Source organism: Aethalodelphis obliquidens, unplaced genomic scaffold, assembly GCF_003676395.1.
Source record: "Aethalodelphis obliquidens isolate GAN/ISIS:26980383/991018 unplaced genomic scaffold, ASM367639v1 scaffold57, whole genome shotgun sequence".
Classification (NCBI taxonomy): domain Eukaryota; kingdom Metazoa; phylum Chordata; class Mammalia; order Artiodactyla; family Delphinidae; genus Aethalodelphis; species Aethalodelphis obliquidens.
This window is the reverse complement of record NW_020838001.1, coordinates 12340504-12366425: the sequence shown is the minus strand read 5'-3', so window position 1 is coordinate 12366425 and position 25922 is coordinate 12340504. Positions and strand designations below refer to the sequence as shown.

The window sequence follows — 25922 nt, the reverse complement described above, 5'->3', positions numbered from 1 at the left end:
GGTGGGAGAAACGGTCAGATTCTAGATGTACTTTGAAGGCAGATCCCATAGGATTGTGCTAATGGATGGGATGTGAGAGGTGAGAGGAGGCTGACTCCCTGGTGTCTGGCCTGAGACACGGGCAGGATGGAGGTCACTCTAACTGAGACAGGAAATACTGTGGTTTGGGCGTGGGGGGAGCACGCAGAACAAGAGTTGAATTGGGGACATTTTAAGTGTCTGTCATGCAAGCCAGTCTGGCAAGAGAGACAGATGGTCAGCAAAACATTGCACAGTGTGGACTCAACGGCAATCGTGCTGAGTGCCAGGAAGCAGGACTGGGAGAGGTGACCCAGGCGGGGGCATTCAGGGAAGGCTGCCTGGAGGAGGCACAATCACAGCTAAAGCAAGAGGGTTGAGGAGCCGGGGACGCAAGGGAGGCGGTGAGAGCCGCTACCTCCGTGTGTTCTCCACTTTCCCCAGCGCTTCACCTCCCACTTCTCACCCGGTGGGGAAAGAGTCCAAGAACGAAGGCAACATGGCTTCTGTGGCTGAGCTGTGGGGTCAGACAGAGTGAGGTCAAATCCCAGACTCACCTCTTTCTTGTTGTGTGGCCTTGAACTGGCAACTTCACCCCTCTAGGCTTCAGTTTCCTCATTTCTGAAAGGGGGTGATTGTCCCTGCTTGCGGAGGGGGGGGCGGTGTGAAGCTCTGGAAACCCAGAGAGGGTTGCCATCCCCCTGCCCTGCCACACGGCATGCCTCCCCCTAGCCTCAGTGAAAGCTCCTTTGTCAGGGAGGCTGCAGGACCTGCAGGGCTAAAACCACAGCCGGGACCACTGGCTCCAGGGGAGCCTCCCGCCCCCCGCGGCCCTGGCAGGTCCTGCTGGGATTTTCCGTCAGTTCAAAATGGGACTCTCTGAAAATGCACAGCTTCCTTGGGGCTGCGGCGTTTTTCCCAGTGAGGCTGAATTTGGTCTTAAACTGCTGTGCAGGGCAGCAGGGGCCACTGCCCTTTGGGGAAGAGGAGGGGGACCGGTCGGCGGGCAACCAGAACCCAATGTCTTCTCAGCTTTGGGGACACGGGATGCCCACGGGCCAGCTCCTCTGCAAGCCAGCTGCCACACTCTCACTCACACCCACTCTGCAGCCCAGAACACACTGCTTCTGCATCCTTGATAACCCTACGAAGTCATTCATGCACTCACTCAGCAAATAACACATTTAGCACCTACTAAGGGCCAGGCACTGTTCTGGGCCCTGGGGATAGAACAGTAAACAAAAGAGGATGCTCCCACTGTCAGAGAGCTGATGGATGAAGCACAGGCAATAAACAACAATACACTAAGCATTACAAAGAAAACTCAGCAGCAAAGGGAGATATAAAGCGGGGGGATGGGTGCTATTTTAAATGCAGTGGCCAGGGAAGGCCTCCCTGATCAGGGGACATCCAGTTGAGACCCTGAGGAAATGAGGGAGTGAGCCATGGGGTACCAGGGGAGAGCATGGCCCAGGCAGTAGGGACAGCAAGTGCAAAGGCCCTGAGGCAGGGGCCTGCCTGGTGTGTCTGAGGAACAGCAAGGAAACCACTGTGGCTGGAGCAGAGCAAACAGGTAAGTAGAAGGACTAGGCAAGGTGATCTAGGCGGGGATGGGTCATGGACTCAGGCAGAAAGGTAAGCAGGAGCCGGACCATGCAGGCTCAGGAGATGGACTGTGTTCTAAGCATGATGGGTGAGGCCCTGAGGAAGAAGGTCACCCAGCACCTTGGACAAGCAGGGGAAAGACCCTACTCCTCAGTGTCGGGGGGTGAGTAATGCCCTGTTTCCCCTAGGACAGTGCAGAGGACTCGGCGGCCCCCTTGGGGCCCTCCCCTCCCTGCCACAAGCCTCATTTGTCCCCATCTGTAAAACAGAGATGCAAGGCCTGCCCAGCCTCCTGTAGGGGCCCAATGAGGAACATGCTGAGACATTGGCACTGGAGGCTGGGGCATCCCAGACCCCAGCCTCACAGCTGCTCTGACCCCTTTGCCCCCTAGAACAAACCTCCCAGGTTCCAGTGTGTAACAGAAATGCTGGATCCCCAGGGACCCAACCCCCCTCAGACAGCCTGAAATAGGCTCTCTGAGAGCTAAGGTGTCCTAGGAGGTGGTGCCTGGCAACCAGGCGCCTGCCTAGCAACGGTGCACTGGAATGGCAGCCGGACTCCATGGCAACCGGCAGCTGGGGCCTGAGGCTGGGCACTGCTTCAGAGGGGGAGTCAATGGGGAAGGGAGGGTTCCCAGGCTCCTCTCTAAAGCAGCGTGACTCCTGGGCCCTCAGAAAAGCCAGCAGGCACGGCTTGCAGGACTGGAGGCCCAGGCTTCACTCAGTGAAGGATCCTGCCTAGCACTGGATCCCAGAGTGGTTCACTTCGCTTCTCTCCAGAAGGAAGACCAACACCTACCCCATGGGGACGTGTGAGAATTCAGCATTAATAAATACAAGTAAGAACAGCAAGCATTTATAGGGAGCACTGCCTGTGTGCCAGGCTCCGGGCTAAGTATTTTATGTGCCGCTGTCTCATTAATTCTCCTGAGGCTGGTGGTATTCTGATTAATCCTATTTCACAGATGAGAACACTGAGGCACAGAGAGGGACAGCATCACACGCAAACAGGAAGGGGCAGCGTCAGCGAGGCTGACCTCCACGCCAGGCCTCTCACCCATGCCACCATCCTGTCTCTGGTGTGTAAAGGGCCTGGGGTGCTTCTCTCACCCACTAGTCCAGTCAGCAAGTCTTTCTACAGCATTAATAATGATGGTAATAATAGTTGCTAATGTTTATTGAGCATGTTGTATGGTCCAAGCACTCTTCTAAGCACTCGACTGCATTGGCTCACTTTACCCTCACAAACTTGCGAGGTGGCCGTTATGAACAGCCCTTTTTACAGAGGAGCAAACTGAGGCCCAGGGAGGTAAAGAACCTGCCTAAGAAGGTTCACTAAGAAGTGGTGAAACTGCAGCAAAAATGCCGGCATTCGGACACCGAAACCTGCCAGACGACACTAGGCACTTATCAGGTGTTCGATAATCACAATCTGGGTCTGAATTTGGACAAGCCTCCAAGTCCCCAGTTCTCTGACTCTCCTGATTCCAGCCCAGCCTGAGGCCCAGGGACCCTGGCCACACCCCACCATTATACTTTCAGTGGACCCCAACCTCAAGAAACCACGCAGAAGGCTGCTAACCCAAGTGTCCCTCGGGGCTGGCCACTAGGCTGGATATTCATCCCACTCCTGCCACCCAGAATTATCTACAGATAGCTGTTATGAGGAAATGAATGGCCTCTTAATGTCACGTTACAAATATCTGAGAACAAACCTTGACAGTGTAGAGCCGGGTGGGGAAGTGAGAACCGAGATGCTGACGAGGTCTCCGCCCTCAGCTTCCAGGCAGCCAGAACCACAAAAAATGAACTCTGATGTAACATAGCCTTGAGGTCACAGCAAACCCAAGCTGTTATGGCCTGGGGCCAGCAGCCTCACTTACCTCTCTGAGACTCAGCTTCCACATCTGTAAAATGGGCATAATGAGAGTCGTACCCTATAGTGGCAAAGATCTGAGGAGAGATCATGGACCAGGGGCTCAGAATAGCACCAAAAACAAAGCTCTGAGAGGAACTTCTGTTGCTCCATCAGCAGCAGCAGGATTACCAGTAGGTCAGATCCCACAGCCAGAAGTGCCCAAGAAGTCTACACCAGGGACCGCAAATACCAGAAGCCATGAAAGAAGAGTGCACGAGTGAAGCTGGCCAGGTGAAGGACAAAAGGGAGGGTAGGGACTGTGGCAAACTGGACAGCAGATGCTCATCTAAAAGGGCGGCTGCTACTCCGCTCCAATCAGCTGTCACCAGGCAGAAATAGAGGCAGATCTCTCTGGTTTCCAAGAGAAATTGGAAATCTACACATTTGTAACAATTTTTCCAACTTTTAAAACCCTGTGCTAGCGAAATCTAAAACGGGGCTTCCCTGGTGGCGCAGTGGTTAAGAATCCGCCTGCCAATGCAGGGGACACGGGTTCGAGCCCTTGTCCGGGAAGATCCTGCATGCCTCGGAGCAACTAAGACCGTGCACCACAACTACTGAGCCCGCGTGCCTAGAGTCCGTGCTCGGCAACAAGAGAAGCCACCGCAAGGAGAAGCCCATGCACTGCAATGAAGAGAAGCCCCCCCTTGCAGCAACTAGAGAAAGCCCACATGCAGCAACAAAGACCCAATGCAGCCAAAAATAATTAAAATAAATAAATTTTCAAAAAAATAAATTAAAAAAATAAAATGTACATGGAAAGGCAAAGAAACTAGAATAGCTGAAACAATTTTGAAAAAGAAGAACAATGTTGGAGGGTTCACACTACCTAAATTTTGAGAATTACTATAAAGTTACAGTTGTCAAGACAGTATGGTACGGGTGAAGTTAGACACACAGATCAAAGGAATGGAATACAGTCCAAAAACAGACCCACACAAATATGACCATTTGATTTTTGATGAAGGTGCAAAGACAATTCAATGCAGAAGGGATAGACTTTTCAACAGATGGTGCTGGAACAACTGACATTATATGCAAATTAATGAATCTCAACCTAAGCTACACACTTTATATGAAAGTTAACTCAAAATGGATCAGCGGGATCAAAATGTAAAACTACAGAACTTTTATGAGGACATAAGAGAAAATCTTTGTGCCCCGAGGTCACGCAAAAAGTTCTTAGATATGACATTAAAAGCAAGATCTATAAAAGAAAATAAATGATACATTAAAATTTAAAACGTTTGCTATGCCAAAGATACTGTTAAGAGAATGAAGAAACAAGCTACAGACTGGGAGAAAACATTTGCAAATGACCTTGTCTGACAAAAGATCTGTATCCAGAATATAACTCTAAATTCTACAGTAAGAAGACAAACAACCCCCCCAAAAAAATGGGTACACGTCCCCAAAGAGGATATATGGATGGTATATTTGCACATGAAAAGATATTCAACATCATTAGCCATTAGGGAAATGCAGATTAAAACCACAATAAGATACCACTGTCTTCTATGGGAATGGATTAAAGAAAAAGAAACCAAAAACCTGACAATACCAAGTGCTGGCGAGGATGTAAAACCACAGGACCTCTCAGATGCTGCCACTGGGAATGTGAAACGGCACAGCAACTTTGGAAAACAGTGTAGCAGTTTCTCATAAACACCCACTTAGCATATAGCCCCACTCCTGGGCATTCACCCTTGAGAAATGAAGACTTCCGTTCACATCAAAACCTGTACACAAATGTTTATGCAGCTCTATTTATAAGTGTCAAAAACTGGAAACAAACAATATGTCCTTCGACAGATGGACATATCCAAACAATGGAACACGACGCAGCAATGAAAAGGAACAAACTCTGGAAACACACAGCACCATGGATGAATCTCAGAGGCCTTATGTTAAGTGAAAGAAGCCAGTCTTAAAATGCTACGTGCTGTGTGCTTCCGTTTATAAGGAAGATATACGTTCTGGAAAAGGCAAAACTATAGGGATAGAAACCAGATGAGTGTTTTTCAAGGGTTGTAGGTGTGTGGAGGGCGTGACCTCTGGGTGGCAGCACGAGAGAGCTTTTTGGTGGTGACGGAACTGTTCTGTATCCAGTAGTAACATGACTCTCTAAGTGTGTTAAAACTCATAAAACTCTATACCCCCACAAAGTCATTTTTATTGTATATAAGTTTTTTAAATTAAATCTTCAAAAGTTTTGCATTGGGTATCAATACGAACTTGGAGGGGTTTTTTTTAATGTACAGTCGCTCCTCCATGGCCACAGGTTCTGCATCTGGGGATTCAACCAACTATGGATCAAAAATATTCTCCCAAAATTCCAGAAAATTCTAAAAAGCAAAACTTGAATTTGCCACGCACTGCCAACTATTTACATAGCATTTACATTGTATTAGGTATTATAAGTAACCTAGAGATGATTTAAAGTATATGGGAGGATGTGCATAGGTTACACACAAATACTATGACGTTTCATATAAGGGATTTCAGCATCCTCGGATTTTGCTATCTGTGGGGGTCCTGGAGTCAATGCCTCCTGGATACCAAGGGATGACTATATACAGAGAGAATCCTATAGAAATATAGATGTGTGCACATGTGTGAATAGCACATATATGTACATTTCCTAGCTCTATCCACCAACAGGGCCCAGAAGCAGTGACATGCAGTCAGAGTAGCAACAAGCACACCTGGCCCCCAGACCTCGGTTTCTAAATACCATCTTCCAATAAAAGGAACCAGAGCTCCTTGGATAGCAGTTGATTCCAGGGCCTTAGCCTTAGCCCTATCTTAATAGGGGAAATGCAAGATGAACCTGGAATATCACACGGTACCAAGTAAAGAAATGCTCAAAAGAAAGAGAAAGAAAAAAGAAAAGGATGGAGGCATATTAAGAGAGCACAGGGGCCAACCAGAGAGAACTCCCAATGGCCAAAGTCGAAACAATTTGAACAGAATAAATAATGACAGCACTGGTGTATGAGCCCATACTGATATAAATAACTGAATGAATAAATAAGTAAACAGGGGAGAATTCTTCCTTCCAGAAGAGCTCCAGTTAATAAAAGCAGAAGGAAGGAAGGAAATAAAAAGTCACCATTAGAACACTCCAGTAAGAACCGACACAGGCAAGATACACGGATGGACGCTAAACTTTGTGGGTGAAACTTTAAGCTAATTTGGATATCTCCATAGTCTCGATCTTCCCCCAAAATACCCAGCCGTTACAAAGGAAAAGATAGTAACTGCCCTGGAGAATCCTGACTTTCAGCATCTTAGCCAAGTGATCAGGTTAACATCAGCAGCAGTAAATACTGACACCATGTGCCTCTGATAGGATGTACTGAGAAGGACACATCACCCTGAGGTATTCCTCCCAATAATGCACAACCTCAAACCCAAATGAGGGACAATCTACAGAACACCTGGCCAGTACTCTTCAAGAGTGTCAAGATCATGAAGATAAGGAAAGACTGGGAAACTGTCACAGATTAGGAGGAGACTAAGGAGACCTGATATGTAACTACAACATGGTGACCTGGCTTGGATCCTGGAAAGAAAAAAGACATCAGGAGGAAAACGAGTGCAATCCAAATAAATTCTGTAGTTTAGTTAACAGTACTATATCAAGACTGATTTCTTAGGTTTGCTTATTGCACTACATTTATATAAAATGTTAACATAAGAGGATGTTGGGTGAAGGATATACAGGAACTCTACTATATTTGCAACTTTGCTAGACATCTAAAATTATCTCAAAATCAAAAGTTTAAAAAACCCTGTGCTCAAATATGGAATCTAAAAAAAAAAAAAAAATGGTCCTGAAGAACCTAGGGGCAGGACAGGAATAAAGACACAGACATAGAGAATGGACTTGAGGACACAGGGAGGGGGACGGGTAAGCTGGGACAAAGTGAGAGAGTGGTATGGACATATATACACTACCAAATGTAAAACAGATAGCTAGTGGGAAGCAGCCACATAGCACAGGGAGATCAGCTCGGTGCTCTGTGACCGCCTAGAGGGGTGGGATAGGGAGGGTGGGAGGGATATGCAAGAGGGAGGGGATATGGGTATATATGTATATGTATAGCTGATTCACTTTGTTATACAGCAGAAACTAACACACCATTGTAAAGCAATTATACTCCAATACAGATATTAAAAGAAAAATTTTAAGATATAAAAAAAAACAAAAACCCTGTGCTGACCAAGCTAAATCATCTACTGGCCAAATAACACACATCTACACAACAAATGCAGCCCGAGAAACCGCAGGTTTGCAATCCTGGTTGTTAGGGACTGAATGTTTCTGTCTTGCCCCCCAATTCATTTGCTGAAGTCCTACTCCCCAGTGTGATGGTATCTAGAGGTGGGGCACTCGGAGGTAATTAGGTTTAGATAGGGCCGTGAGGGTGGGGTTCTCAACATAGGTTTAGTGCCCTTATAAGAGGAAGGGACAACGGAGCTCTCTCTTTGCCAGCTGAGGACACAGCCTAAAGGCAGCCACCTACAAACCAGGAAAAGAGCCCTCACCAAGAACCAGCCTGCGCACCCTTTGATGGTGGACTTCCCAGACTCCAGACTGTGAGAAAACAGACGTCTTGTTTAAGCCGCCAGCCTGTGTGTTTTGTCATAGCAGCCTGAGCAGACTAATACACTGGTCTATGGCTGACACCACCATTCCTCCCCAGGGAGGCCCAAGGCAGAACTCTCTGAACTTGTGCAGAGAAGAATCCCCAAGTCAGGTTCCCCAGCCCCATCCTCTCAACTGGCTTTTTATGGCCAGACTTAGAGGATGGAGCAAAAAGGGCAGTGGCCTACAGATAAGATCTGGGTTCAAACCCAGGCCTTGCTACAAAGTCACTGGGGGATCCTGGATAAGGGACTCCCCTTCTTCTTCTGAAAATGGGGCAGGGGTCAACCTTCAGGGGTTATCAGGAAGCTCAGATGCAAGTGCCTGGCTATGAAGTTGCTATGAAAGCTACAGTCCACTAATGCTGGGTGTTGTTAATTTTCTCATTACATCAACACATACAGGGGCTAAAGGACAGGTACATTTCATCTATGATTTAGGAGAGGAAGCGGAAATTCAAATTGAACACAGGCACAGTCACATCCCACTTCGCCTACAGCACTTTCCATGAGCATCAGAACTCTGCAAGGCAAGGATGCAGGGCAGAGCAATGATCTCCTGTTGACAGCTGAAGGTGACCCAGCCCAGTTCCTAGTGGGGACATCCTCATACACAGGCACAGAAATGCTGTTAAAAAGGATATTAACTACAGGACAATTTAAACAGTTCTAAACAGATGATGGTCCATTTAAGACACAGAAAACTGTGCAGCTGTGAAAAAGAATGAGGAAGCTCTTTATGTACTGATAGTAGAACAAGCTCCAAGATACATTAATAAGAGAAAAACAAGCAAAGGGGGCCTCACAACCCAGCACCTCCACTCCTCCGGCACATAGGCACCAGGAGGTGTTTCAGCAAGGTTCACAGCAACGTTGCTCAAGAGAGCCATGAGGTTAGCAGCTTCTGAGATGGACCCCAGTGAAACCCCTCTCCTGGTATTCACAACCCCTGGGAGTGTTGTGGCCTCAGCACCTGGAAGGATGGAGCTGACATTAACTGGGATAGAAAGACAGAGGGGAGCTGGTTTCACCGGCAAGATGAGGAACTCGGTTTGATACAGGTTTAGCATAAGATGTTATAAGATATCCACGTGCGTGGCAACAGTAAGGAGGCAGTAGCCACACGACTGTGAAATCCACAGGAGAGATGAGAGCACTGGGATGGAAAGAGGTCCACGGGCTGAGCCTGGCAAACCCCGACAATCAGAGGCCAGGAGGAAGAGAAGGATTCAGCAAACAGACTGAGCAGCGGCACAGAAGGAAAAGCAGGAACCCACGGCAACCGGGCACTGTCCCTGAATCGTCTCCGCTCGTTTCAGGAATGAGACTGGTCCCCTGGACCACTCGGCAACTTCTCCGCAACAAAGACACACCCTAAAATGCTCCACGGTCCACTCCAATTCGCCCATCATCCAAGTCCTCCCAGGGAGAAAGGTCACCCTGTCTTCAACATATTCCAAACAAGCTGACCACTTCTAAAATTATCCCCCAAACAGCAAACTCTACTTAGCATCCCTTCCGTATCTTTGCAGCTCCCGCTGTCCCGAATACGCCACAGTCAAAATACGAGGCAAAATGAAAGCAAATCGGTTGCAAAGTGAAACTGCAAGTTTTGCAAGAGATGCTAGATTTCATGACATCGATGAAAGTGATGTTGGCAAACAGCACATGGTGCTGGCAAAGCTGTAAACACATGAGGACCTAGCAGGTGGACCACTTCACACAGAAAGGAAGGACGCAAGATAGCAGAGTTCCAGGAGGTGATCAGACCATCAAAGGGAGGCAGGCGTGAGCACCGAAAACCAGCTCTAATGCTTTTGCAGAATGACTCTTTACCGTCATAGTCTTTACCATCACACTGAAAACGGCAACTTTATGTGAAATGACATCACATCAGACCATTTAATTTCATCAGAAAAATTACGCATCCTCCAATGGAGAAAAAAAAACCAACACCAGGGCTTCCCTGGTGGCGCAGTGGTTGAGAGTCCACCTGCCGATGCAGGGGACGCGGGTTCGTGCCCTGGTCCGGGAAGATCCCACATGCCGCAGAGCGGCTGGGCCCGTGAGCCATGGCCGCTGAGCCTGCGCGTCCGGAGCCTGTGCTCCGCAACGGGAGAGGCCGCAACAGTGAGAGGCCCGCGTACCGCAAAAAAAAAAAACCAACACTTGAGTCCCTCTTTACTGATCTAAGAATTCATGCAAAATTGCTACTGTATCCTAAATCCTACATCCTAATTAATGAAAGGATAAAATTCAACTTATTTTTAGGATACCTCCACAAGGTAAAGTCCTCATCTAGCCCTTCACCCCCCGACTCCCAATATTGCTATGTTAGGGTCTATTTCCAGCGGATTCTTGGTCACAGTCCACTTCCTGGTACAAATCATTCTGGGACAGTGAGGTTGTCCTAGATATGCAGATTGCTGGGCCCTCCTGGACCTAAAGGCCTCCCCGCCTTCCCTGGAGAAACCTCGTCACCAGGGGCAAGAAGCTGACTTGCTCACGGGAACCACAAACCCACCAGAAGAGAAAGGCTAGTGGACCTTTGGGTGTGAAACCTTGAGTGACAAGTGCCCAGCGCGTCTCCTGAACCCATCTGACCCCTCGGCAGCCCCTCCCTGCCCTGCTGTCTGGGCAGAAAGCAGCTGTCAGCTCCCCTGCCTGTAGCCAGTGGGCCCAGCCTGGTGAAATCTGATAGAGGCATGCCTTTAAATGGGTACATTTTATTTTACGTAAATTACATCTCAATAAAGTTTATATATTTAAGAAGTGTTGATCTGCCTGTGAGTACCCTGCCTGGGGTCTCCTGTAACAGCCCCCCACCAGTAATCCGTGAGGGCTAACAGCACCAGGGAGCACCATTAAGATTCATTCACAAAAATGCAAAGGACGCTAAGAGCCACTGGTCCTCCACTGCTGTCCACTCTGCCCCAAGAAACTGGCTTCAGGCTTAGCTCCAGCCACTGTGCCACCCAGGGCTCCCAAAACCCCTTCCAGGGGGCCTGGCACCAGGGCAGGAGAGCTGTCCCAGCCAGTTTCAAGCTCAGGAATCACTGCTGAGATACAAACTCGGGGGCTCCTCCTCTCACCCCATGGTCACAGCCCCTCGGCCACAAGGACTCCTCCAAACTGGCCAGCCTCTCTGGGTTTTTACGGCCAACTTTCAAGATTTCACCTCCTCCGATAAGCCCCGGCCAGTGGCCCCTCTTCTTTCCCCCTTTAAGTCTGTGTACCTCTGAGGTTTTTGATCCCCCCATGTCCCAGCCGGAGAAAAAAGTTTGAGTACATTCCCCCAAATTATTTCCACAAATATCTATCAGCCTCCTACCATGGGCCAGGCAACGGAGTCGCAGGAACAAGAGAAACGCAGAGCTGCCTTCTAGTAAAAGGAGACACATGCCCAACCAGCCAACAAACATCCTGATGGACCCAGAGGAGAGGTGCTACGCGGAAGGGTAAAGCTGGGGAAGGCGGGTTTTCTCAGACAGGGCGGCCAGGGAGGGCCTCTCTGCAGAGGGTATTTGAGGGGAGAGAGGCCTAAAGGAGGAGGGTTCGGTGGATCCTGCGGGAGGGTGTTAGCAGCAGGAAGAGGGTGAGGCAGGACTGTGCCTGGGGTGCCCCCCCGACAGAGGGGAGGATGGGGGGAGGGCAGCGCCACTCGGCAGACCCAGGAATCTAGGTTTGCACAAAGTTCCCTGGGAAAGGGACCTTGGTGCTACGTTGGAGGGGGGAGGGCAAGTGGTGAGACCCCTTTGCAGGAGAAATGAGCAACAACTACGAAAATCTAAAATCCATGTGTCCTCAGAAGAAGCAAACCAATCCCCTTCTGGAATCAATCCTACAGAGACCCCCAGCACCTGTGACCCAAGACATTACATGCAAAGAGGCAGAGAGCCAAGGGGTGAAGAGCAAGGATTCTGAAGGCTGGGGCAGGGAGAGAGGCAGGGAGAGGAAGAGGGAGGTGGGAGGGGCAGGGGAAAGAAAGAGAGGAAAGGGAGTGGGGGAGGGGAGGGAGAGGAGGGGTGGGAAGAGGAGGGGCGGGAAGGGCAAGAGGTCACTGGGCTGGGTCAGAGCATCTCTGGCCTATGACCCATGACCCTCCCAGCCCCCTCCCCACCCCATACTCCGGGCACCTCTCAGAAACCCCCTTGAGCACAGCATGCTAATGACTCTCTGGGGATTCACTCCTTGGGCCTCACTGGTGGCCAGCAAGTCTCGCAAAGCCGGGCGGGCCATTCAGGACGCCCTCCTTCCCCACCATGGTGGTGGGCAGTGCACCAGCGTCCTGAAGAGGGACAGAGAGAATTCTTTTAACCCTGGAAACACTGACAGCTGCGTCTGCTTGCCTAGCCCATGGGACTATACGTCACCTCTGAACATACCAATCTTCTAACCAGGTGAAACGGTTCCAATGAGTTCTATTAAAAGGCATCATAAAGATCTTTTTTAAAAAAAAAAAAAGGCTGATTCCAAAACATCACATGTAACAAGTGTTTGAAGGGGCAACGGATGCCCAAACCCCCGCTGGCAGCAGAGCCTCTGGCCAACCAGGGTCCATGAGAGACTGCTTCAAAGACCTGAGCACTGTTCTAGTTCATTTCCTCTTTCTGCTGCTTACAACATTATAGATTTATACAAAGGTGGAAAAAAAAAAAAAAAAAAACCTCTTGCAAAAAAGAAAAACCCATTTTGCAAGGAATTTTATAAGCAGATCTGCAGAGTAGGGGAAGGACTAAGAAAATTCCTAAAGAAGCCTGGTTGCAAAATGTTTTTAAAAGGAAAAAAAAACTTTTAATATAGAAATACCCAATGATACATTTTTAAAGTCTAATTTTGAAGAATGATCAAAACACTTTTTTCTCCCAAACATCCCAAATTATAAGTGGCCACCAGATGCTGGGGTCTGGAAATACGACTGTGGTTTGTTTTATTTTCTTTGCTTTTAAGAAACCTAAAAATTAGGGAAGTCACAAATACCCAGGGAAAGAAAAACTCAGAAAATTGCCAACGTGGTGACTAAACTTAACTTGCGGACTGCCAGAGGCTTCACGGTGAACGCACCCAGACCCAAACCTCTACAGCTGGAGAGGGGACCACGAGAGGTCGTGTGCAAACCCAAATGGAACTTGCAATTCACTTGATGTGTTTAAAGGACCCATGGGAAGTGTTCTGTAAGCCAAGAACATTTTACTGTTAAGACTGCGTCCACCATGAAGCCCTGTTCTCCACCACCCAAGGACCAAGCAGGCAGTGTCCTAGAGCCTTTTGCAGCATGGAGGGCAGATGTTTGAGGATATGATGTAACCTGGGTGAAGTGAATTCATCCAAGAATGAGTCATGAAAGCAGTCCTCAAATATCCTTTAGAAATCTCAGTTGCAGAACACTGGGCTTAGACCCAAAACCCACCCACACCCACCTCACACAGGGCTCTCCCCTCTTTCAAGCATCTCGCCCTTTGCCATCAGCTTGTTTCCCCTTTTTGTAGTAAAGCACCCCAATGCAGCTTAAGGGGGTGTTACCTGACCTCCACCTGAGCCACACAGGGCATAAGAATGAAGGCAATGGGAAGGGCAGTGGAACAGAGACAAATACTGAGCACCTAGATGAAACTCTACCTGAAGCTGACATCCCAGCTGCATGAGCTATTACATTCCTCTCTTGTTTAAATCAGTTTGGTTTCCTTTTTCAGTCACTCACACAGAGAGTCCACCATCCACTGACTAAATAAAACCCTGACCTTAGCTAGGAACTCAGAAGTCCAGCTATGCCCACTCCTTCCAAATAACCACCCATTCATAATGAAACAAGTCCTTTATGTGTCATGGGTGAAGTGTCCAGCTTCACGATGAAATCTGGCAATGGCTTCCTCAATGTCTCCATCCACCTTCACTGCCAGGACAACCTATGAGCCTCAGTCCCTGACTCTAGCCCTCACCACAGTGCTTTTCTGGAAAAGGAGGGGGAAGGGGAAGGAAAAGAGACGAAGAAGAAGAGGGGGAGAAGGGAGAGGGAAGGTGAAGGAGGGGAGGAGGGGGAGGGGAGGGGGTGAATATCAACAGGAAGCTCTTCCTGAGAGCTCAGGATGGGCTTAGCAGCCACAAGCATAAGGCATAAGCACTTTTTTTTTTTTTTTTTTTTTGCGGTACGCGGGCCTCTCACTGCTGTGGCCTCTCCCGTTGCGGAGCACAGGCTCCGGACGCACAGGCTCAGCGGCCATGGCTCACGGGCCCAGCCACTCCGCGGCATGTGGGATCTTTCCGGACCAGGGCACGAACCCGTGTCCCCTGCATCGGCAGGCAGACTCTCAACCACTGCGCCACCAGGGAAGCCCGGCATAAGCACTTTGATGTAGTATCTCATTTAATCCTCACAAAACCCTCAGAGGTAGGTATTGTTATCATCCTCATGCTCCAGATAAGGAAACTGAGCTGCAGAAGGATAAGTCACTTGCCAGGGTCACACAGCCTGTCCATGGCAGGGCCAGGCTATCAGCCAGCCCACACCCAGCCACCCCAAACGCTGACCTGTCCACTGCCAGGAACTGCCCACCCCTCCCCTTTCCCAGACCCACGCCTGCATGGAGCACTCCAGCCCTCAACAGCTGAGAGCTCCTCTGCTCTTTCACTCTGTTCTTTTCAGTTACTTCTCTGCTGTCCAGTCAAGCAGCCTCAGCCTCTCTGAGTCTTAGATCATGTCCCTCCTCTGCTCCAAGGGCTCTAGTGGCTTCCACCCCACTGAGAATCAGGTCCAACATTCTCACCAGCCCTCACCTCCTGCCACTCTCCATGCAAGCTGCTCCAGCCACATAAGCCTTCACCACACCAGCAGGACCCCCCTGCCCCAGGGCCTTTGCAAGTACTGTTCCCTCAGCCTGGAATGCTTTCCCTGGATGCTCCCATGGCTAACTTCTTAAAGCCCCCTGTGCAAACATCACTACCTCTGTGAAGCCATCCCCACTCAGCCTACCTAAGAAGAGCAACTCACTCCCACCCCTGCACCCTTTATCCCCGTCTCTGCCTTGTTTTCCTCACTAGCATTTATCACTAGCTGGCACTCTGTGTATTTGCTTGTTTATTTGTTCACTGTCTGTCCTTCTACCCATATGCAAGCTCCAGGAGGGGGAGGAGCTCCTGGCCTTGTTCACTATCATAGCCCCTAGGGTGGCAGGCAGGTCTGTGAATGAATGAATGTATGCATGCACGAGCATCTCTGCGGCCTCACGGTCCATTTGGGGCTGTCTCAGACTCAGCCTCTCTCATGCACGGATCGGTCATAGGAAGACAACCCTTGTCCATGAGAGAAAAAAGAGCCACAGATGAATGGAAGGAGGAAGCCCTGCAGAGACCCTCCTGTGCAGAGCTCAGAGAAGGGGGTCCCCGGGCCGCGTGGGAACCACAAATGCTCTGTGACTCCTCCCTCACAGAGCTCTGGCTGGAAGATCTCTCTCCCTCCTGAAGCCTCCAACTTAGACGCTCAGACAAACCCTGGAGCCATCTTCGGGGCAGCTATGGAGGAGAGGGAGGTGGGTGAGGAGGGGCTCACCCTCAGGGCCCTGCAAGGTGGAGTCAGCCCCTAAAAGCACATCTCCCTTGCCTCACCCTAGTCTCCTGGGTCTCCCTGCACATCCAACCACCAGCAAATCCTGTCGGCGCCACCTTCTAAACGCCTGTCCCCTGTCTGCCACCTCCCTGGTCAGGGCCACCACCATCTCCCACCTGGACTACGGCACTGCCTCTTCCCTGGTCAGCCTGCTGCCTCTCCTGCTCCAGCCCACACAGCAACTGAGGGATCCTGTAAAAACACAACCCACTCACGTTCCTCCCCTGCTCTCACCCCGCCAAAGGCCGGCTTCCCAAGCACCTGGAAACAAATCCCAATTCCTTACCTCGCCAGGAAAGATCTGGCCCCAGACACCTGCCCACTCACACCGCTCCTCACGCCCACCTCGCACCCCAGGGCCTTTGCACTTGCTATTCCTTCTGCCCAAACAACTCTAGGTACTCTACGCGGCTGCTCCCTCCCAAGGCTCAGTGACAATGCCACCTCCTTGCTGGGCCTCCCTGCCTGCCCTCCTAACACAGGCCATCCACACCCACCCCTGACGCTATCAACCCCACCCCCTGCATTACAGTTTTCACAGCCCTGACACAGTCTGAAGTGATCTGTGACTCATTCTTTCAGGTTCTGTCTGTCTCCCACCCACCGAAGCACCCCAGCTGTGAGACCGACAAGGTCAGGAATAACGCTCCCGTTAACCCCGTATGCCCAGCACACACCCATACCAGGAACTAGAAAAATATTTAAAGAATCAAAATCTAAACTCTTATGTTGGGTTCCAGCTCAAATGGCACCTCTCCCTAACGCTCCAGCCAGAGGCGATCTCTGGTGGCCTCCCAGAGTTCTTTACCACAGCATGGCACCCTCCCCACTGTCCTCCAGCTGGGAAGTTCTGGTCAGAAAGACACCCAGCCACCCTGGGCCTGGCGTCGAGCTGCGATCTCTGTCTCACCGTGTGACAGGATTCTCCGGGTGGGCCCAGCGAGGCTGGGGAGAGGCGACCTAGGGGCGGCACTCAAGAACACTTTTATCTTGATCTTAATAACTATGGCTATCCTATCAAATCCATGAGTCATGAACGCTCTTGCTTAAGAGCAGACTGAAGTTTTAGGGACTTCCCTGGTGGTCCAGTGGCAGGGGCTCCATGCTCCCAATGTGGGGGGCCCGAGTTTGATCCCTGGTCAGGGAACTAGATCCCACATGCCGCAACTAAGAGTTCGCATGCCACAACGAAGAAGCCGCATGACACAACTAAAAGATCCTGCGTGCCACAACTGGGGATCCCACATGCCGCAACAAAGATCAAAGATCCCGCATGCTGCAACTAAGACCTGGCACAGCCAAATAAATAAATATATTTAAAAACTATTTTAAAAAAAAAGAGGAGACTGAAGTTTTAAAAAAGGAAGGAGGGTCAGATTAAGTAAAAATATTACATAAATCATGTTGTAGCCGGTATATGAATATGACAAAAATCATAAGACTGATATTGCAGTAAGTCTGAGGAAACACTAATGGATGGATGGATGGATGGAAGGATGGATGGGTGGATGGATGAGTAGATGGATGGGTGGGTGGATGGATGGATAGGGGGATGGATAGGGGGATGGATGGATGGACATGGATGGATGGATGAATGGATGGGTGGATGGACGGATAGGAGGGAGGATGGACATGGATGGATGGATGGATGGATGGGTGGATGGACGGATAGGAGGGAGGATGGACATGGATATATGGATGGATGGATGGGTGGATGGGTGGATATGGACAGATGGATGGAGATGGATGGATGGGTGGATAGATATATATGGATGGATGGATGGGTGGGTGGATGGGTGGGTGGAGTGATGGATGGGTGGATGGATGGATGGGAGGGAGGATGGATATGGATGGATGGGTGGATGGATGGATAGGTGGATGGATGGATGAACAGGAGGGAGGGAAGAAGGAGAAAAAGAATGAAGTGAAAGGGAGGAAAGAAGGAGAAAAATGGGCCACACACATAGTAGGGGCTCAAAAAATATACTGAATTAACCCGTCAACAAAGGAAGCACAGTGCTGTGTTGAGGAGCCAGAGCCCTAGAACCTCACTGCTGGGTCACATCCTGGTTCAGCCTCTCCTCCCTGTGGGGCCCTGGGCAAGTGACATAACCTCTCTGTGCCTCAGTTCCCTCATCTGTAAAATGGAACCATAAGAATTACCTCCATTAAGGTGTCAGAAGGACTAAGCGAGCTCACGGGCGTCGAATGCCCAGGACGCAGCTTGATACACCCGAAGTGCTTGATATGTATCAGCTAATAGTAAGAAAAAGTAACTGAATCCATCCTTAGACCAGCACAGGAAAATGACCCAAAATCTCACCCCTTCACCTCTTCAAAAGCAGCCTGAAGTCCCACTGGCCTCCCCAGAAAGTTTTCCAGGAATGAAAGAGAAAAGAGGTGAACAAAGGCCTCCACAGCCCCCAGGCTCAATGGGAGTAGGAGGGCAGTGGGCAGCAAGGTAATCTGAGAAGTTTAACAGGGAAAAAAGAACACGGGGTGGGGGAGAAACAGAGGCTAAATTCAGTAGCCCGGGCTGCCTCTCCAGATAGCTAAATTCTGCTCTGTTACTTCTGTGTGCTTCAGCTTTTCTTAGCCTCCAAGGGGCTTTTGCCTAAATTAGTGCCTGCAATATGCCGCAGAGAAGAAAGGGAAGGTGAGGAGAAGCAGAGAAAGACTCAGAGTCCGCTAGGCCTGCCAAACCTGCGCTGACTGCCCAAAGGGTCAAAGTCAAATCGCAGAGCCTTCCCCCAAGGCCACAGCCAGCAGGGTCATACCCACGGCCCACAGCCCAGCCCTCAGCGCCCCCAACACTTTCCCTGCCACATCCCGACCTCAGGAGCAGCAAACAACTCCTCCATCCACCGACCACCTGTGGCCACCTGCCCTCCCCAATCAGCTCAAACATCACTGGCTGCTCAGGTGGCTGGGTTCACTGCCCAAGAACCCCAGCATGTGTTTATTTCTGGAGGAAAAGGAAATAGAGCGAGCACATGCACGCATAATGTACACACTCTACTAATGCGTGGCGATGCCTATGCAGAATATAGCACCCCTGCTAACGAGCTCAGGCCCACATGCAGATTCACGCTTGCACATCACACGCTCACATCACTCCCTGCAGTAAACACACAGAGAAACGCACGCGGAAATAGTCACCTTCGCGCTGTTTCTGCCAGATGGCAGAGCCTTGGTGGTTCCTGCATCTGTCTGCACGTCTGTCTGCGCTTGTGTGTGTGTGTGTAATATTAACGATGGCTGATGTTACTGGGTTCCTGCCATGTGCCGGGCACTGTCCTACGTGCTACATCAACCCCATAACGTAGGTATTATTATTACCCCTATTTGACAGATGAGGAAACTGAAACACGGAGGCAGAGTCACTGGCCCCGAGATTACGCTGCTGGTGAGTGGAAGAGCTGGAATTCGAACCCAGGGAGTCCGGCTCCCAAGCCTGCACCCACGTCACTACTTTATGCTGCTGCAGCCAGCCGGGCTCCACATGCACCCTGAGCACCAGCTACGTATTAATTCCCGAAATAATGGATTAGCCCCATTTTGTGGATGTACAGATTAGAGAACAGAGGCACCAAGAGGTTAAACAACTTGCCCAAGGTCACAGCTGGGACGGGGCAGGGCTGGGGATGGAACCAGAGATTGACTCTAGATCCCAGGCCCTGATGCGCCAGGGGGCTTCCAGCTGTAGAAAGGTAGTTAACTCCTAAAGTCAAAGGCAGGGGCTGTACAGCGAGCACCCGTTATGAGCGAGCCATGGTTTCATGACCCTGGGGGGAAGAGGCAGGGATCCCAAATGACCAGATGCCACTGGGGCCCTCACCAAGCCCACCATGCCAGTGAGGGGCCAGATTGAAACACGACTGGCACAGACATGAGCCCGAAACCTCCAGGGAAGGTCCAGAAATGCCCGCAGTCAAGGTCGGGGGCCCAGCGACACCCCTCCCCACCCAACAAGTCGCCCCAAGGGCAGAGTGTGCAAACTGGCAACCCACGGGCTTGGCCCACAAACGTGTTTTGTTTGGCCAACACAGTGTCTGTTAAAAATATGACTGAGTTGCCAACTTTTAAAAATTGAGTGATTTCATACACAAGACTCCATGTTTCCGGCTGTTGGAAAACATCTTTAAAAAGTCAGGAGATCTGGCAACACTGGGTTTGTGTTCCCACACGGGAACTGCTGCTCAGCTGCCCCTTTACACGGGACATGGGACACGGGACCTCCGGTCCTCCAGAAGGCATGGGGTCAGGGCTCTGGAGCTCACCCGCCAGGCTCACTGCTATCTGAGCCCTGCCATGCCCTCACTGTGTGATCGTGGGCCAATTACTGCTTCTGTGCCTCAGTTTCCTCACCTGTAAAAGGGCAGCCACCCAATAGGACAGGTGCCTGGAACCCAGTAAGCACTCGGTAAGTGTTAAATGGCATCGCTGTCTCTCCAACATCAAGGCCAAAGGCTTGAGGTACTGTTTTGTAATAGTAAGAGCTAGCACACATATAGTACTTGCTATTGCCGGGACCTGTCCTAAGGGTTGTACTTTTTTTTTTTCCTTTTTTTATAAATTTATTTATTTATTTATTTATTTTGGGCTGCGTTGGGTCTTCATTGCTGCACGTGGGCTTTCTCTAGTTGCGGCGAGCGGGGGCTACTCTTCGTTGCGGTGCACGGGCTTCTCATTGCGGTGGCTTCTCTTGCTGCAGAGCACGGGCTCTTGGCGTGCAGGCTTCAGTAGTTGTGGCACATGGGCTCAGTAGTTGTAGCTCACGGGCTCCAGAGCACAGGCTCAGTAATTGTGGCACAGGGGTTAGCTGCTCCGCGGCATGTGGGATCTTCCTGCACCGGGGCTTGAACCCATGTCCCCTGCATTGGCAGGCAGATTCCTAACCACTGCACCAGCAGGGAAGTCCCAAGAGTTGTACTCTTAAGGGCTCATTTAATCTTCCCAAGAAAGCCATGAGGCCACTCCTAGGTATATATACTCAAGAAAAGTGAAAACCTATGTCTGTACAAAAACTTGTACACGAATGTTCATAGCAGCATTATTCATAACAGCCAGACAGTGGAAACAACCCAAATGTCCATCCACTAATGAATGGATAAGAAAAGGTGACATATCCAGATAATGGACTAATATTCAGCCATAAAAAGGAATGAAATTCTGACACATGGATGAACCTTGAAAAAGTCATGCTAAGCGAAAGAAGCCACACATTGTATAATTCCAAATCTGTAGAGACAGAAAATAGATTGGTGGTTGCCAGGGATGGGGGAGGGAAAGAATGGAGGGGGTCTACTAATGGGTTTGGGGTTTCTTCTTGGGGTGATGGAATGTTCTGGAATTAGAAAGCAGTGATGGTGCACAACCTTGTGACTATATAAAAGCCAGTGGTATGGACATTGTTAACGGTAAATTTTGCAGTGTATGAATTGTATCTCAATTTAAAAAAAAATTAAAGAAACATCTACGAGACAAATATTCTTATCTCTGTTTTATACATGAAAAAACCAAGGCACATGGAGATTAAAGATATCCAGGCTGATGCTGAAACAAGAGAAACAAAAAGACAGATGGTGAGGTGACGTCATTTTTCCTACACCTGGCTACTCTACCTGTCAACCCATGGGCATCTGGGTTTGCAACTTCACACAGGCAAATCATTTCCTCTCTCTGGGCTCCAGTCAAAGGCCAGACTGAGATGGCTCTTATCTAGATCCCTCTAAGGTCTTCAAGGATCCTACAAGACTAGGGCATTGTAGTGGAACACTATTTATTCATATCTATAGGGACAGCTGTGGCCATTAATAAATGATGACTTTAACGACCCACAGTGGGAAATGGCCCTCTCCCAGGTGCATGGGAAGAAAACATTCTGGGTTTTCTGAGTCCAAGCCCTTCACACGGCTGGCTCAAATGTCAGAGCAAGGGGGCTCAGCAGCCCACCTCCTCCTAAGAGGGTCTGACCAGGAGGACCATCCCATCAGGGGAGGATGCCTTACTCACCAGGCAGGAAGACTACCTCACCGGGTTAGAGGGCCACCTCCCTCAGCAGGAGGAAACCCCACGAGACAAGAGGAGCCTCCTGTTCACAGGGTGGGAGGACCACCCCTCCCTCACCTGGAAGACCCCTCCATGGGACAACAGAAACTCCTCCCTCGCAAGATGGGAAGACCATCCTTACCCCATTTGGGGCAGCAGGATCTCACTGGGCTGGTGGTGGCTGGAGCTGCAGCTTTTCTGCAAACAAGCACCTAGAAAGTGCAGTCCTTTCTCTGAGCACGGAAGGGTCCCCAAGGGTGCCCTGCACTGGGGGTCTCTGAGGCAGCCCCAGTCTCAGATGCAGGGACCAATCTGCAAATGATGATGCATTAGAAGCCAGACAGAGAGAGGGAGAGACACAGAGAAACAGAGAATATGACCGAGGAGGAAAAGCAGAGGGAAGGGAAGGGAAGGGACAGACCCAGGTTGACAGAGAGCTCAGTAGGAAGCTGGAGGCAGGGCTGGGGACAGAAAGCAAATGGGGAGAATGAACACAAGTGTGCTCAAAGCCAGCAGCAAAGAGGCCCGGATGCAGAGGGAGGACCCCCCAGAGGCCTGAGTTTGGGGGTCCTTCCCACATGAAATGGCAGCGCCAGCGCCGCGGCCGCCCAGGGTTTCTCTGGCCCGTGCTGCTCCCACGGGTCTACAACCTGGGGCATATCTCTGCAAACCTCTTCAAGGGCCTTTTTGGCAAAAAAGAAATGCACATTCTCATGGTGGACCTAGATGCTGCGGGAAAGACCACCATCCTGTACAAACTGAAGCTGGGTGAAATCGTGACCACCATTCCCACTATAGGCTTCAACGTGGAAACCGTGGAATACAAGACCATCAGCTTCACTGTGTGGGACGTGAGCGGCCAGGACAAGATCCAGCCTCCGTGGCGCCACTACTTCCAGAACACACAAGGTCTCATGTGACTTCGTGGTTGACAGCAATGACAGAGAGCGTGTGAATGAGGCCCGAGAGGAGCTCATGAGGATGCTGGCAGAAGACGAGCTCAGGGACGCCGTTCCGCTCGTGTCTGCTAACAAACAGGACCTCCCCAATGCCATGAATGCAGCTGAGATCGCGGACAAGCTGGGTCTGCACTCTCTGTGCCACAGGAACTGGTACATTCAGGCCACCTGTGCTACCAGCGGGGACGGGCTCTATGAGGGACTGGACTGGCTGTCCAATCAGCTCCAGAACCAGAAGTGAGCTGTACTCCTCTCTCCTCCCCTCTCACTCCCTCCTTCTACCCTCACTTTACTCTCATGTGGCAAACGTGCCCCTGGGGTGTGAGGGCCAGAAGCCGTCTCCATGGTCGGTCACGGTGTGCTTCACTGTGCTGTAAGTGTGCAGACGCCGCCTGCACCTGGGTTTTTATTTAACGTAAATAGTTTTTGTTTCCAATGAGGCAGTTTCTGGTACTCCTATGCAATATTACTCAGCTTTTTTTAATTATAAAAAGAAAACCAACCCATTGTTTAGTACTGAGAAGGGATTTTAGGCACACGGGTCATCCAGGAGTCGCTGTGTCAGAAAAGCCTGATGTTCCTCTTCTGGGCCTTACATCTGTGTTGAGATCCATTTTGGTGGTTGGTTTTTAACCCAAACGCAGTGCATTTTTTAAAATAGTTACAAATACAAGATAAGGAGAACACTTGGACACACAGAAGGGAGAAATGTGCCTAGTGTAGGTTCTGCAGTAATGGCCTGAGTCCAGTCCACCAGTGGTCTGTTTCCCGTTGGGAACATGAAACGGGGCAGAACCAGCTATGATCCATTCTGCATAGTCACAATAGGGGGGTCCCTGTGATTTGCTCTGTCTTGGGTCATCCCACACTCCATAGCGTTTGTGCTTGTATCTGTGCTTACGTGGCTGCCCAGGAGATGGGCTGGAGGCTGCAGCCACCGCTCTCAGACCCCTTGGAGGAAGCCCAGCCTTTTCTCGGGTCAGCACGGGCACTCTGGCTGGAACACTCTTGTTTGAGCGGGAGCCCTGCAGTCCCCTTGCTTGCCTGCTCCGGGCTCTCTGGGGTCTCACCAGCAGGAGCGCGGCTGGTCATCCTTGAGCCCCAGCACCTCGGAGCCCCTGTCTACATGTGCTTTCACTCCCTCAGCCTGCAAGGGTCAGATCTGCCATCAAAAAATGATAACCTCTACTTTTTTCTTTTGTATTTTGATAACACTGAAGAAGCTGGAGCTGTTAAACTTTATCTTGGGGAAAACCTCAGAACTGGTTTATTTGGTGTCGTGGAACCTCTTACTGCTTTCAATACACAATTAGTAATCAAAACAAAAAACAAAACAAACAAAAAAGAAATGGCAGCACCAGGCCTGCCCAGGAGCCCCCATCAGTGGGAGAGAGGGGAATGGGGGCTGGGGGGCAGCTTCCCCAGCCAGGCAGCAGCCTGCCAGGGCAGCCTCAGCCAGGGAGGAAGCCGGCTGGTCAGGCTGGGGGCTGGGTTTGGATGTGCCAAGCATCCAGCCAGGTTGTCATGGCCACGGAGACAAAGAGAGGGGCTGATGAGGGGCCCCAGCCGCCTACAGTCCCCAGGGAAGCCCAGTCTCTCTCTAGGACCTGCTTAACCAGGGCTCCAGGCTGTTGGCCAACCGCACGTCCACGGGGAAGCCTGCAGGTCAGGGCCTATCCAGCTGCCTGGGTTGGAGAGGGGCATGAAAATCATGGCCCAGGCAGGGTCAGCAAAGAAAAGATCCCCAAGCACCTAGACTTTGCCAGCCAATCCTAAACACCTAACCTGCCTGGGCCTCAATTTTTTCATCCATTAAATGGGAAGAAGATCCCTCAGCTCATTCTAGCTCCCAGGGGTAAGGAGCTTATATGGAGAGAATCAAATGTCAGAACAACAGATTAATAATAAAGCTCACATTTATGGAGGTCATACCATGGGCCAGGGCCTGCTCTTAGCACTTTCCCCATCCTAACACAGCATTCCTCCAACTATCTGTTGGGAAGAACTATTTTTGTCTTTAATTTCTAATCCGTTTGAGACTAATACTTTCGAAAATTGCAATAAAAGTGAATTACTAGAAAAACAAAGTAAAAAGGCAGACTACATGCCTAATTTTTCTAGTCCTGGACTAAACTGGCATAAAATTACTCTGTGAAATTGCTATAAAACTTTAAACGTTTACCCTCAGTTTCTGTCCTTATCTCCATGCAAACCACACTGAGTCACAATCTTAGAGCAGGTGACCCTCACGACCACCCAGGAAGTAGGTCCTAGAGTAGGCATGAGGGCGGCCTGCACAATGGGTAAGAGTTCTAGCAGTCCAGGTCCTTGTACCGGCCCTGCCACTTCCTGGCAAAGGACTTCAATACCTCTGTGCCTCAGTTTCCCTATCTGCAATATGAGAATAAGACTAATGGTATGTCATAGGGGTTTTTGGTGGGGATTCAATGAGTCAATCCTGCGAAACTCTTTAGAACGGTAACTGATGTATTTAAACCCTCACTAAACATCATTTATTACTGTAAAATATCATTAAATGTCAGGTGGCATTGTTACTGTGACTCTCTATCTCCTCACCCTCACCCATCAACCACCACCAGATGAGTCAGGTATCTATTAAGATGACTAGCTTACTGTCTGCCGTTCCCGCAAGAATGCTAGCTCTATGAGGGCAGGGGCTTGGGTCGGTGCTAGCACCCATTAAACACCCACCTCAGCCTAGAACCATGCCTGGCACTTGGTGGGTGCCCTCAAAATGGGAAGAAGCATGAACTCAAATCCTGGTTCTGCCATGTATTTGCTGTGTGACCTTAAGCAAATGACTCGACCTCTCTGGGCCTCCATTTCCTTATCTGTGAGATAGCAATACAATAATGATGCCATTGCCCATGCATACAGGGAGGCTTGAAGAACGATGCTCCCTGTAGCACTTCTCAGCACTACACTTGGCAATGTCTGGAGACATTTTCAGTTGTCACAACTGGGGGGGAGGGGGGTTGCTACTGGCATCTAGTGGGTAGAGGCCGGGGATGCTGCTAAACACCCTACAGTGCACAGGAGAGCCCCCCACACCAAGCAATTACACAGCCCAAACTATCAATTATGTCAAGGTTGAGAA

At 50.1% G+C, this 25922-nt stretch overlaps 1 protein-coding gene and 1 pseudogene across 1 annotated transcript in view; one reads left to right on the top strand and one right to left on the bottom strand.

Annotated features, from left to right (window-relative positions):
* PREX1 (phosphatidylinositol-3,4,5-trisphosphate dependent Rac exchange factor 1) overlaps positions 1–25922 on the bottom strand; it is a 197820-nt gene that overhangs the window by 138540 nt on the left and 33358 nt on the right. The window lies entirely within an intron of this gene.
* LOC113609627 (ADP-ribosylation factor 1 pseudogene) lies at positions 22003–24120 on the top strand (annotated as a pseudogene).